The 13,029-nt window shown below is 44.5% G+C and overlaps 1 long non-coding RNA gene across 6 annotated transcripts in view; it reads left to right on the forward strand.

Moving 5' to 3' along the window:
- The window catches only part of LOC132006600 (uncharacterized), a 64,262-nt gene extending 61,821 nt beyond the window's left edge, over positions 1-2,441 (forward strand). For 5 of the 6 annotated variants that reach the window (XR_009401152.1, XR_009401153.1, XR_009401150.1 and 2 more), the window contains 2 exons: positions 1,419-1,493; positions 2,114-2,441. This is a non-coding gene — a long non-coding RNA (uncharacterized LOC132006600). Of the gene's footprint in view, positions 1-1,418; positions 1,504-2,113 lie in introns of all 6 variants that reach the window. The other variant, XR_009401151.1, reaches the window with a different exon arrangement.
- Positions 2,442-13,029: the final 10,588 nt, after the last annotated feature.

Below are 13,029 nucleotides of genomic sequence, written 5' to 3' on the forward strand. Positions count from 1 at the left end.
AAACTGCAGTGGATCTTGTTATGAATTATGATCCTATATTTTAAAGTTAAAAATTAATATTTACATGATTTAGTTCACAAGGGAAAAGAATAGAAGTACTCTGAGGTGTAAATAGTGGTTAAAATTGAAAGTAGTTGGAAGGTACGGCTATGGGTTGTTTTACCTTCCAGTTTTTACATTTCTCTATTATTTGCAGTTTTCCCATGTGTGTTATTTTTTATAACCAGGAAAGTAATTAATTGAAACAAAATTAAATGATAATACTCAAATCGTAGGAATAATGGGGCTTGTTTTCCCCCTAATTTTTAACAAGTATGAACTCTTTCTTCCCTCAACATGGATCCTCCAGGAGGGTTAGAGCCAAGCCACCGCCATTCTGGATCTTCTGTAAGGAGCCCTGGGCCATCCCGTCGGCTTGCCTCAAATTCTTTTCTGATGAACTTCCTTCCCTGTGAGGAACTTCCTTGATTCTCCTTTTTGTAGCATCTTGGCTGTCAGCCTTCCCTCTCACCCTCAGGGGCTGTAGCTTCAGCTTTGCCTGGATAGACTCCAACCTCACTTGGGGAGGTCAGATAGCAGTGCCTCTAAAAACAGAACTTCCCTACCATCCAGTCATTACATTGCTGAATATTTACCCCAAAATGCCCAATACTAATTCAAAGGGATACATCCACCCCTATGTTTATAGCAGCATTATTTGCAATAGCCAAGATATGGAGGCAGCCCAATCCATTGAGTGGATTTTTAAGAAGATATGGCATACATATGGTAAAAAATATATATATGATATACATATCATATATATAATGGACTATTACTCAGTCGTAAAAAGAATGAAATCCTGTCATTTGCAAAGACATGGATGGAGCTAAAGAGTACTATGCTAAGTGAAATAAGTCAGTCAGAGAAAAGACAAATACCATCTGATTTCACTCATATGTGGGATCTAAGAAACAAAACAATTAAGCAAATGGTAAAAGAGAGAAGAGAGGCAAACCAAGAAACAGACTCTTCACTCTAGAGAATGCACTGATGGTCCCCAGAGGGGAGGTGGGTGGAGAAATGGGCGACACAGGTGCCAGGGATGAAGGCGTGCACCTGCTGTGAGGTGTCCCAGGTGTTGAATCTCTATATTGTACATCTGACACTAATACCCCATTGTATGTTACCTAAACTGGAATTACAATTTTAAAAACTTAGTTAAGAAAACCATTGCAGTGCTTCAACCCACAGGCTGAGAGAAAAACAGGGCCAGCAGCTGGGGCTCGGGGAGCTGCTGTGGTTGCACCTGCTGACGACAGAGGAGGGGGGCCTTGGGCAGGGCGAGTTCATCACGACCCCAGTCCCTGGGCTGCTGTGACCTTCTCTGACCTTGACCCTTGGGCTTCTGACTGTATCCTCTTGCTTCTCACCATCAGCCCTTGGGAAAGCTCAGCTCCGAAGCAATGAGACTCCTCCACGTGGTCCTTATCACTGCCGTTATCATCTTCCAGGTACTGCACGGTAAATACCAGCCACGATGCCCTCCTTTTCCCAAGCCCACCATAGCCCAAGAGTCAAGCAGCGGGGGCTGCTTAGAGGCCATTCGACACCCCAAAGTAACTTCTTGACAAGGTTAAACATTCCTTGAAGGGGATTTACAAAGTCCTGTGGAAAAGGCTTGTTAGGTAGCTGTCTTCTGCTCCCCCACTACCCTGTGGATGAACTGGATGATTAGAGACAATTAGTTGAATCACCTGTTGGAGACAACGATCCTGAACACGGGCCCCGCCTGGGGAGCGCTTCTGCTCATGTCCCAGGGGTGATCTTGAGTCTCGCTGGGTAAGGCTTTCTTCAGACGGTTCTGTGATGGGTATCGGGGCTGGGGGCTTGGTGAGGAGCACCTAGAAGTGGCTCCTCTTACCCTCCAGTTAATGTCCAGGTGGGAAAAACTTGTCAGGAAGGACAATTTGTCACTGACAGCGATACCTTGCTGCAGAATGAGCGTCCCACTCTTGGAGCCAAGCTGCTGGCTGTCAGTGTTGGACTGGGAGGTACAGGGCTTCCCTCCATGAGGTCCTCAGCATTCCTCCCCACACCTTCAGCTTCATTCAAACACCTTTTCATTTTGCAGACAGCACCAGGGGGTTCAATTTTGAAAGACCCTGCTACCTCCGTGGTGGGATCTGCCTGAAGCAAGGGACCCCAGACTGTGAGCCCTTCCGAGGCCCCTGCCGGGCGTTCACCGTTTGCTGCAAAGTAAAGAGGAGCTGACGGGGCACATGGAGCAGCCGAGAGGCCCTGATGCCGGGATCTGAGCATGGTTCCCTTGTCCTAATAACCCAAACGACATGCTGGTCTCACTATTCAATTATTGTGTCATTAGGATCGATTAAAGGAACAGTTGTCTTCCACGGAGGGGTAGTCAGTGAGAGGGAGACGATGTAAGAATAAAATTTATATTATGCTTTATATTTTGCAAAGCATTTTCATTCATATAACCTGTCATTCTTAGACTGGTTTATCGGCCTCCTTTGGCGGGTGTAGAAACCAGACTCCGTTTAGTTAAATCACAAGATGACACCGTCAGTGAAGGAGCGTGATCGAAGACGTTTCTTTTGGCTGGTCTATAATACTCTATCCACGTGGAAGGGAGGTTATGGTTTTCTTTAACAACTGCAGGAAGGCTGGATAGGAAAGGGTCCCCTAGAGTGGGGTGAGGCCACGTGAGGACAGGGCTTGGCCCTGGGATGTGCTCGTGCAGCAGATAAAGTGCCCAGTGGGAGGCGCTGTTGAGGGAGCCCAGCGTTAGGGGTGTGGTGCTGGGCACAGGCAGGTGCACCAAAAGATCATCCAGAGAGGAACCTCAACGGCAGAAGGTCAGAAGGCATCCGCTGATAGGTGTGATTACTTTGTGTGTGTCTTCCTTGTTCACTTCTCTGGTTCAGGGCATGACATCTGCTGTCGAGTCCCGAGGAAGTCACCTCTCCACTAGAATGTCCCTATCCTCCCTCGGGAGAGGGAGCGAACTGAGGCACGGGTGTGGCTTTCTGCTATTTACAAAGCCAATCTGGACCTGGTGGGGAGAGGATGCAGGAGGTCACCCAAGGTGACCCGGAAGCTGAAGGACGAAGGGGACAGATAAGTTTTACCAACATCCTTCCAAAACCTAAACAGTCACAGGAAAAAGAAAGGAGTGTGAGAGGAATTGTGACGACGAGTAATAAAGAGGACCATCTCTATGACCAGGTCCCCATCAACGAACAACCAAAGAAAATTTAGTGCAGGTTTGTACATGAACAGTGGACTCATTATTACCAGCTGTAAATCAGTGTTTGTAAAGTTATCCAGATATGGTTACCAATGTTACTCTCTCTGCTGCTCTTCATTGGCACTGACTTCTCAAATAGTCTGCCTACGGGGGTTACAGGACTTGAATATTCCCGGTCTGTGACGTTAGTTTTAAACACTATTTATTTGAGGGAGAGAAAGAGAGAGAGAATGAGCAGGGGAAGGGACAGAGGGAGAGGGAGAAACGGGCTCCCTGCTGAGCAGGGAGCCCAATGCGGGACTTGATCCTAGAACCCTGGGATTGTGATCTGAGTGGAAGATCTGAGTGTGATCACCCAACCAACTGAGTCCCCCAAGTACCGCTGTCTCAGCAAATTTACAATAAACATACAATATTGTTAGCTCTAGTCATGATGCCCTGTACCAACTCTGCAGGATTTATCCATCCTACATTACTGCGACTGTGTCTTATAAACGATGTCTTCCTGTTTCCTCCATTCCCTAGCACCTGGTGACCACCTTTCTTTTCTGTGTTTCTGTGAGTTACAAGGAGGTGATCACAACTGACGTCTTAAGGTTCTTCTATTGGTTGGGAATGAGGATAATGTGTTAACTTGAGACCTTTCAAAGTGTGCATGGTAGAATTCCAAGCACAATCTCCAACACAAAAGAAACCTAGTGTGTAACTTCCAAGCCAGTAGAGGGAAAAAAAAAATGGGAAAATAAAACAAAAAAAGCAAGAACTCAATTAACAAAGGCACAGAAGGAAGCAAACAGCATAGAAAAAGGAAACACGTAGTCAGAACAAAATGGTAGCAATAATCTCCATGTATTAGTAATTACAGTAAACATAATACATGAATAGATGGAAATAAATCAGTCTGGGTAAAAGAACTCACTCCGGCTGCATGCTATGTAGAAGAGACACAAAGTTTAAGGACTTGGAAAGGTTAAGAAAAAGGGAAGAGAACTAGAGGTATTGTAACGAAAGGGTAGCATAGCTGTTTATCCAGGAAAATAAACACCCCACCCTGTTGGGTGAAGAGAGGGTTACTGCATAATGATAAATATTTCAATTAACTAAAAAGATGTAATCATTTTAAATTTTTAAGCACTTGGGAACCTGGGTGTCTCAGTCAGTTGAGTGTCTGGCTTCAACTCAGGTCATGACCCTGGGGTTCTGGGATCAAGTCTTGCATCAGGCTCTCTGCTCAGTGGAGAGCCTGCTTCTCCCTCTCCCTCTGCCCCTCTGCCCCTCTCCCCTGCTTGCGCGCTCTCTCCCTCTCGCTCACTCGCTCAAAAAAATTTTTTAAATTGTAAGCACTTTCAAAAGTGCTTTCAAAATATGTAAGCAAAAACTAGCAGAGCTAGAGGTAAATTGTTCCAGATTCATTAATATAGGTAAGATTTTCAGCGGTGCCATCCATCATAGAGATATTAAATATTTTGTATATGGTGTGGGTCTTAGTTTGTTTGGGCTGCTGTAACACAGTACCTTAGACCAGGGAGGGGCTATAAATAACAGTTTACGTACCTATTTCTCACCTTTCTGGAGGCTGGAAGCCCAAGACCAGGGGCTGGCAGATTTCATGGGCGAGAGACCATTTCTTGCTCATAGGCTATGGACTTCTTTTTATTTTTTATTATTCTGTTCAGTTAGCCACCATACAGTACTACATCATTAGTTTTTGATGAAGTATTCAGTGATTCATTAGTTATGTGTACCACCCAGTGCTCCTCACCACACGTGCCCTCCCCAATATCCATCACCCGGTTCCCCATCCCTCTTCCCTCCACCCCTTCTGTGACCTTCAGTTTTTTTCCTTGAGTCCAGAGTCTCTCATGGTTCATCTCCCTCTCCGATTTCTTCACTTTCAGTTTTCCTTCCCTTCCCCTGTGGTCCTCCGCACGATTCCTCCTGTTCCACATATGAGTGAAACCATATGACAATTATCTTTCTCTGCTTGACTACTTCACTTACCATAATATCCACCAGTTCCATCCATGTTGATGCAAACGGTGGGTATTCATCTTTCCTGAGGGCTGAGTGACATTCCACTATATATACGGACACATCTTCTTTATCCATCCCTCTGTTGAAGGGCGTCTCATCTCCTTCCACAGTTTGGCTACTGTGGACATTGCTGCTATGTATGGTGGATTTTTACACTGGCTGGGGTAATATCATAAAAATTTTTATTTTTATGCCCTAATGTCTAAATTATCACTAGTCTATGGGAAGTGACGATTAGTTAATTTTTTATTCTTTTAAAATGTAAAAATTTTAATGGATTATTCTAAGAGCAGTAGGAAAGGATTCGGAATCTGGACCCAGACTTCTGATTCTGATTTTCACTTCGCCACATACAAACGCTATCACTACACTAAATATCTCTAGTCTTATTTTCCTCGTGTGTACATTTAAGGCTCATATTAGGACCTGCATCAAGTGAGGCTACTTTGCTTCTGGCAGCAGGAAGGCAGAAATAATCTCCTTCAATACACTCTTCCCTTTCAGTTCTACTTACGTGTCTGAGTGTAAGGCAAGCTATCGACCATTGCCTAGGGAGAAGAGGGAAAGGTATGAAAATCCTTGAGTTAGCCACTCCTGAGGACAATTGTTGTAGACAATGGTTCATCCAGGGGGAATCATTGTTTTTTGAGGAATGCAAAATTTTCTGGATGAGGATTTCCTGAGCTCCGTGAGATTCTGGGTCAAGGTCAGGGTCAGGTAGCCAAGCCCTGATTACTGGCAGGTGAAGAGTGAAATGGCAGGTGAAGTAAAATGTGAGAGGTAGGTTGCACTAAATCCCCTGCCTCAAGACAAGGGCCTAATTTGCAAAGAGAACAACTGGTTCTTCCTCAGGCTTTGGCTAAGAAGGAAATCCCCTCCGCTTTCACCTACACCAGAAACTGTGTTTGCTCGGCAGGACAAGAGCCGAGGACACGAGGTTGTCTCAGTCATGAGACATCACTGTGGCCGGGACAGGGACCTGAATCAGTAGGGTCATTGCTGGAACAGGAGAATTTCCCTGGTCAGACGAGGCAGGGACAGACCTTATTAAGAACACATGAAATGGCTGAGCTCAGAAGAGACTTCAGACGTCTGGAGATCAGAACGACCACCTCTTCACAGGGAATAGCGACTTGGGAGGTGAGTCATAAGAGGTAGGTGGTGGTTTCTGTTCTACGAAGCACTAGCGAGATGACTGGAAAAACACAAGTCCTGGTGTGACTGTAATTGTCCCCAAGTTGCAGGAGCAGATTATTCTCATTCCCTGAGAATAACTGAGAAAAAAGGTCCTACCAACCATGCCAGGTTTTTCATAGAGTAAATGTTCCATGAATCCTAGTCATTATCATGTCACTACCATTACTGTTCTTCCTAGGCCTTGATTTGTTCAACGCTAACAAAAGAAATGACCCCAGCCCTGTACCAAACATTGCTAATCGCTGTCCTTGTTTATTTTCCGGCCTTCATTGTCCACTCTACATGTCAGTCAGTGCTCTGATCACAATGGACATTCTCGGCCGTGTTTAGTCACCTCGTTCAAACTTATAAAAGAGGAGGCTTTAAATGACTTTTTATTCAACCCTGTTACACTGCTGTTTGTCTTCTCTTGTCAAGGGACTTCGAGGAGTTCTCCACAGACTCAGCGCCATGAAGCTCTTTCTCCTTCTCATCTTCGTCTTCTGCATCTCTCAAGTAATGCCAGGTAAACCCTCCTTGGCGTCTCCTTAAACCAGCACCTATTTCCTTGTCCAGTCTGGTGACATTCCTACAAATATGCCTCCTTTCTTGACGCTTCCACCTGCTGAGGTGTGTTTGAACTAAGGTTCACCATCCTCATTCTTCAGATACCCTGTGTAGTGACTGGCTGTAAGAGCAGGAAAGGGGGAACCTTAGAGGGCTTCCAGAAGGAGGCAATTCATGTATTTAGAACCAGGGCATTTTAGAAGAAACTTGAAGGTGTCTCCACTCCACATCTTGAGCAAGGGGTGGCAAGAAGAAAGGGAGAGAGGGACACAGGGCTCTCATTGCCTGCCTGGTGGTCATTCCCAATGTCACAAAAACACTGAGTATAAATGAATAGCTTGGAGGATTTGCAGAGAACTATAGTTACTTGGATTTGGGAGGAGAAAATTGGCTTGCATGGGTGAGTACTGTGAGGGTCTGGCAGGTGACTGAGAGTTTGACCCTTGCTTCCTCCGGAAAGTCAGCCATTCTCCCTTGTCCCCATATTGTGCTTGGTGCTCACCCACGATACCTCCACCTCTACTTTTCTCCTCCTCTAATATTCTATCTTTATATAAATAAATTCACCCAATCAAATAGTCCATTTCTGGGTCTCATTGCTTCTGGCTCCTGTGTCTTCTAGAATACCACTGCACAGAGTTGACTGATGATAAACCAAGGGGACAGGAGCTGATTTGAGCAGCATGTCCCCGGGGAGCCACCATCCTCCTCCTTTCTGCTTTGGGTCAAGAAGAGTCTGTTCACTGTGGATCCACAGGGCATGAGGACTTGTTTTGTTGCATCACTCGGAGTAATGGCCCAACTTCAGTTTCCTCACTGGGTTGATTTCTCATCGAAGAGCTGTGAAGAGTAGATTATGTTGGGCTGTGAAAGAACGTGTTTGGGGAGACTCACAGGGCTGCTCACACCATGACTCTTTGTGACAGAGCTAGGGCAGAGATACTGATGTTCTCAGGGATGGGCAGTCCCAATGTCAGAGCTGCCTGCTGTGGTCACAGCTGCTATGATGAAAACAGGATGGGCAGGGGCCTTTCATGATAGCCTTGACCATGTGGTATGAGATAGGGTATAAGAGCCCACCATAAGCTGAAGTTTATGAAGACTCCCCACTAAAAGCCCCATTCTAACTGCTTGCCCCAGTAGAAGGAGGCAGATTGAAGAAAATGTAAACAGAGCTGAGACCCACGAATGGGGTAAAGTAAGGGAGTGAGCTTACCTTCCAGCCTCGAGTTGTTCCACAAAGGGTATGTATGGCCCTCTCACTAGTCTGAGGCGTCATGATGTCTGCATCTTGGTCCAGAGTTGGTGACTTCTGCTGATGACCCACGGTGGGCAGGCTGGGTGATAGGGAGCACAGAGGCCCTCCTTTCTCCGGGCTGAGTGTAGGCTTTCTTTCTCCCACCTTCTAAGAGGCAGGAAAAGAAGCCTTCTTCAAGGCCTGGCTTTGACTCAGGTAGGATTGCCCCCCGCCCCTTCTTTTGGAAACCTTTCTTATCTCAGCCAGTACCCGTGATTATTCTGACTCTTTTCTTTAGGGACTTACATTTAGATCTTTAATCTTTCTGTTTTAAAGACATAGCTGATAAGCTCTGAATCCTGGGATTCTAAGCCTGGGAATTAGGGGTGAACTTCAGGGAACTGGAGACATTCCTTAACTGTTTTGGGGCACACTGTGTGAGTACACTTTATATTTGACCAAGTATGTATGTAGATCTTCCTTGCCCAGACTGTGGGCTGCAGTATCATCTTATTCTCAGCAGAATCCTGTCCCAGAAAGATAAAAACCAGTTTTAATGTGTTACTTCCAAAGGACATTGACAATCCCATAATCAGTCTCTGGGAGGCACACTTGCCACTCTGAGGTGTATCAACCCAAGAGAATTATTTGAAGTCTTTGATTTCAGCCTCCAAATAACATCATAAATTTCTGTTCTTAACAAGCTTTAAAGACTGGCATTGTCTTCCTGCTTAACAAGCAGTCAGGAACAACAAGGCAGGGAGGAGGAGGAAGGTAGGACTGTGTACGCTCTTGAGTAATGATGGTTGGGGGTCCTGGCCAGACTGAATTGTTGCTTCCCCTCTATGGGGAGCTTGAGGCTTTCTTCCAAAAATAAATAGTTTTTGCTCTTTCTACCGGTTATAGGAATGGTGACATGTATCATTTTTGTGACTCACAGATAAGTGTGTGCCTGAGGAGGAAAAGGAACTGTGTGATTCGCATGCCAGGGACATGCCCCGGAAGGAGCTTCTGCTGCATAAGGATGAAGTGAATGGAAGAATTCATGTTTAATGAATCTACCCTGAATTAAGTAAACTGAAGAAGTCATACTTCATGTACATACCCTGAATTAAATTGGAAGGCTGAGGCCTCATGATACCATTTTCCTCATTCAGAAATTCATTGATTTTGCTGGTAATCTCTCAAGCACCAGCTGTGTGCTAGGAACTGAAATGCTCTACGGGGAACTGGGGATATGGGTTCAAGGTATGTTCTGCTAATGAAACTCACAGAAGTGGAAATCATATCCACCTTGGGTGTTCAAAGATGTCTTCCCAGTGAATGCCATGTATGAGCAGAATCATAAAAAAAAAATGTGTAGGAATTACTGAGGGGTATTTAAAGGTGGTGTGGGTTTCAGTGTGAAGAGAGCAAGGTCACTATCACACACACAACTCGTCTCTCGGTAGGGGGTAGTTCTGGAAGCAGAATGTGATGGAAGGAAAGTAGGGAAGGTATGGCCAATAAATGGAGGATGCTTAAGAAATTTTACTTTATTTTTGAAATTTAGGGAAACATAAAAAAAATTTTAAATGGAGGTGGAGACGGGGGATTGATTTATACCCATATGGCCCCATGGTTATTTACTTTATGTTTGGGTTGTAATTCAGCACTTTATTTTTTTAATGAAGTTGTTTCCGGTTGGCCATTGAGAGCTCTTTCAACCCAAGAGCTCTTGGGTCCTCTCAACATTCAATTTTTCTGAGCGCTTTCTTATTTTTCTGACACTATAAGATACTCCAGCCTCATTTTGCATTTTCTCAGCCCCAGTCTTAAAGTGAGTTAGTTCCTCAAGGATCCTTGCTTCCATCTACAGAAAGTGGTATTTGGAAACAGAGATATGAGGGGCACCTGGCAGGCTTAGTTGGTAGAGCATGCAACCTTAGATCTCAGGGTCATGAGTTCAAGTGCCACGTTGAGCGTGGAGGCTACTTAAAAAGGATGGTTAAAAAAAAAACCCAAACAAACAGAGATCTGAGTACTCAATGTGCTCCACTGATTCTCGTTTCTCTCAGTGGCTGCACTTAGGAAACGTGTTTGGATATTAATTCATTTATATACACACCTGTACATATTTCTGTATCTCTCTATATCTGTATGTATTTTAAAAACCCATGTTCAACTTCAATCCAGCACCACGGTGGTCCTTCTCATCTCCCTCTTTCCTTATTTATAATCTTTTCTTCTCCTTCAGTGAAAAAATGGCTCTTAGAGTGCATTTTCTCCTTTGTTCAACTCTGATATATGCAAGTAGTTTTAGAATTACTAATCCAAATCCCTGTGAGCAACAGATCTAACAACCAGAGTCCGGTCCTTGTATGAGGACTTTTCCTCTTTAGTCTTCTTCGGTTATCAGGTCAAAAACAGTTTCTCAAAGTTAGTTATGTCTTTAGTGTGTGTTTCAGTGTGAAGAGAGCAAGGTCACTATCACACACACAGGCCCGTCTCTCAGTACTGGGTAGTTCCAGAACCAAAATGTGATGAAATGAAAGTAGGGAAGATATGACCAATAAATGGTACCACTCCTTATTGTCATTCCCTCTTATGACCCCTAACCCGTGGCCACCACTGAGCTGGCTTCTAACCTTATAGTTTTGCTTTTCGTGAATGCTGCATAGATGGGCTCAAGTAACCTGTAGTCCTTAGAGCTGGTGTCTTTAACTCAGCAGAAGACCTTTGAGATCCATTCATGTTACTAGACTCCTTCATTCCTTCTTATTGTGGCATCACATTCCATTATGTGGAATTAGTAAATTCACTAGTTAAAACACCAGGACATCTGTGTTAACTGTTTTTGCAAACATAAATTAAGCTGCTATGAACATTTGCATAATTTTTAAAAATGGGAATGTAAGTTTCTATTTCCCTGAGAAAATACCAGGAGTAGAATTAATGACTGATATGACAAGCATACGTTCAACTTTATAAGAAACAACAAAATGGAGGGCCTGGGTGACTCGGTTGGTCAGGCATCTGCCTTCGGCTCAGGTCATGATCTTGGGGTCCTGGGATCAAGCTCCACATTGGATCACCACTCAGTGGGGACCTGCTTCTCCCTCTAGCCATTCTCCCTGCCGCTCCCCCTGCTTGTGCCCTCTCTCTCTAAAAAATAAATAAAGTTTTTTTCTTAAAGAAACCACCAAATTTGCTTCCAAAGTAGCCTTACAACTTCTCATCTCCAGCAGCAGTGTCCAAGAGTTTCATTTGTTACCAAAAGAAAGTCCCAAAAGAGAAGAGATGACTGTTTCAAAAAGAGTAAGTTCCTGCTGAAGATGGCATTTCCACTCCCAATCAGCAGGCTTCTGCCACACAATCCAAATCTTACCTCTGCAGAAAACCATCCCTTGGGTTATGAGGCAATGCTTCTAAAGGAATCTGCTATTTGGAAAGGCATCTTTGGAGAGAGGAAAATAATCACTAACTCGATAAGTCTTGATTCTCTGTGAAACAGTGGGTTGTTTCTGTAATCTCTGAGATCCAATTCTATGGCTTGATGTCAGGCATCAAGGGTACCATCTTGGAGCTTTCTGCACCTTTAGGCCCTTCTGGTCAATTTATTTCCCTGGCTCTTTAGTAATTAACAAGGAGCCATTGCTTAGTAGCCAACAGTCATTAAGGGAGTATGATAATGTGAGCAAAATCTGTGACTTTTCCCACATATTGTCAACACAGACACACATGCACGAGCATGCATGTACACACATACACATACACACACACCCCTCAAGCTCTAATCCTCGATATGTCCATTGACAGACATATATGAACAGGTTCTCGGGGCTTGCAGAACCATTTGAATAGTTACAGGTGCAGAAGCAGTGACAGAAAAGGACAGGCCTTGTCCAATCAGGGAATTAGCCGTGTGCACCTAGTTCAGAACTCCAGTCCCATACACCCCTCCCCTCTCCGAGTTCAACCGTGCCCCCAGAAAGACCCGAGGCAGGATGCACGTGATTGGTGATGGGTTTATTCCACAGAGGTCGGCAGGCGTGCGGCCGCCATGCTGTCCTGAGGAGTCACGGAGGGGCGGATGCTAGAGGCGACAGCAATGTTTGTTCCGACTTCTGCATTCCGCAGGCAGGATGGAGCATCCGTGGGTCTTTTGGTGCTTGCAGACACCGCCCATTTTTTCACATTCAAGGTATTTCCCCCTTTTCTCATGCCCTGTAAAGGAAGGAGAGGTGACAAAACAATATTAAAACCATAACGCGTGTTCAACTGAAGCTACCAGAATTCATCTTGTATGGACAAAACGGGCCTTCTACCCATTGTGGTGTGACCCATCAGTTTAGAAAGGTTTTTTCAAAGTCTAGTGTCTATAAATAGTTTTCTAAGAAGATAGTCACCCTCATTCATTTATATATTGTCTATTGTTGCTTCTTATGAGGATCATGACAGACCTTGTGGCTCAGAAAGCCTAATATATTATCTGATCCTTTACCAAAAAAAAGTTTATTGACCTCTGCACTGTAGTGTCTTTCTTTTTCAGAAGAAGGAACTTTAGACTGGAGAAAGCAAGTGACTTGATTCTGCTACAAGATTAGGGACATACTCTGCATGTTCTTCATAAAAGTTTCCCAAAGCACCTTCCTCTTTTTCAAAAGGGCAAAATCTTACAAGCATGCAGCCCAAGCTAGAAAACAAACTTTGGACACTAAGTGGGCAATCTCGCTCCTGAATACCACCCCTCTTATCTCCCATGCCATCACAGCTTTTTCATACA

This window comes from Mustela nigripes, chromosome 18, assembly GCF_022355385.1.
Source record: "Mustela nigripes isolate SB6536 chromosome 18, MUSNIG.SB6536, whole genome shotgun sequence".
NCBI lineage: Eukaryota > Metazoa > Chordata > Mammalia > Carnivora > Mustelidae > Mustela > Mustela nigripes.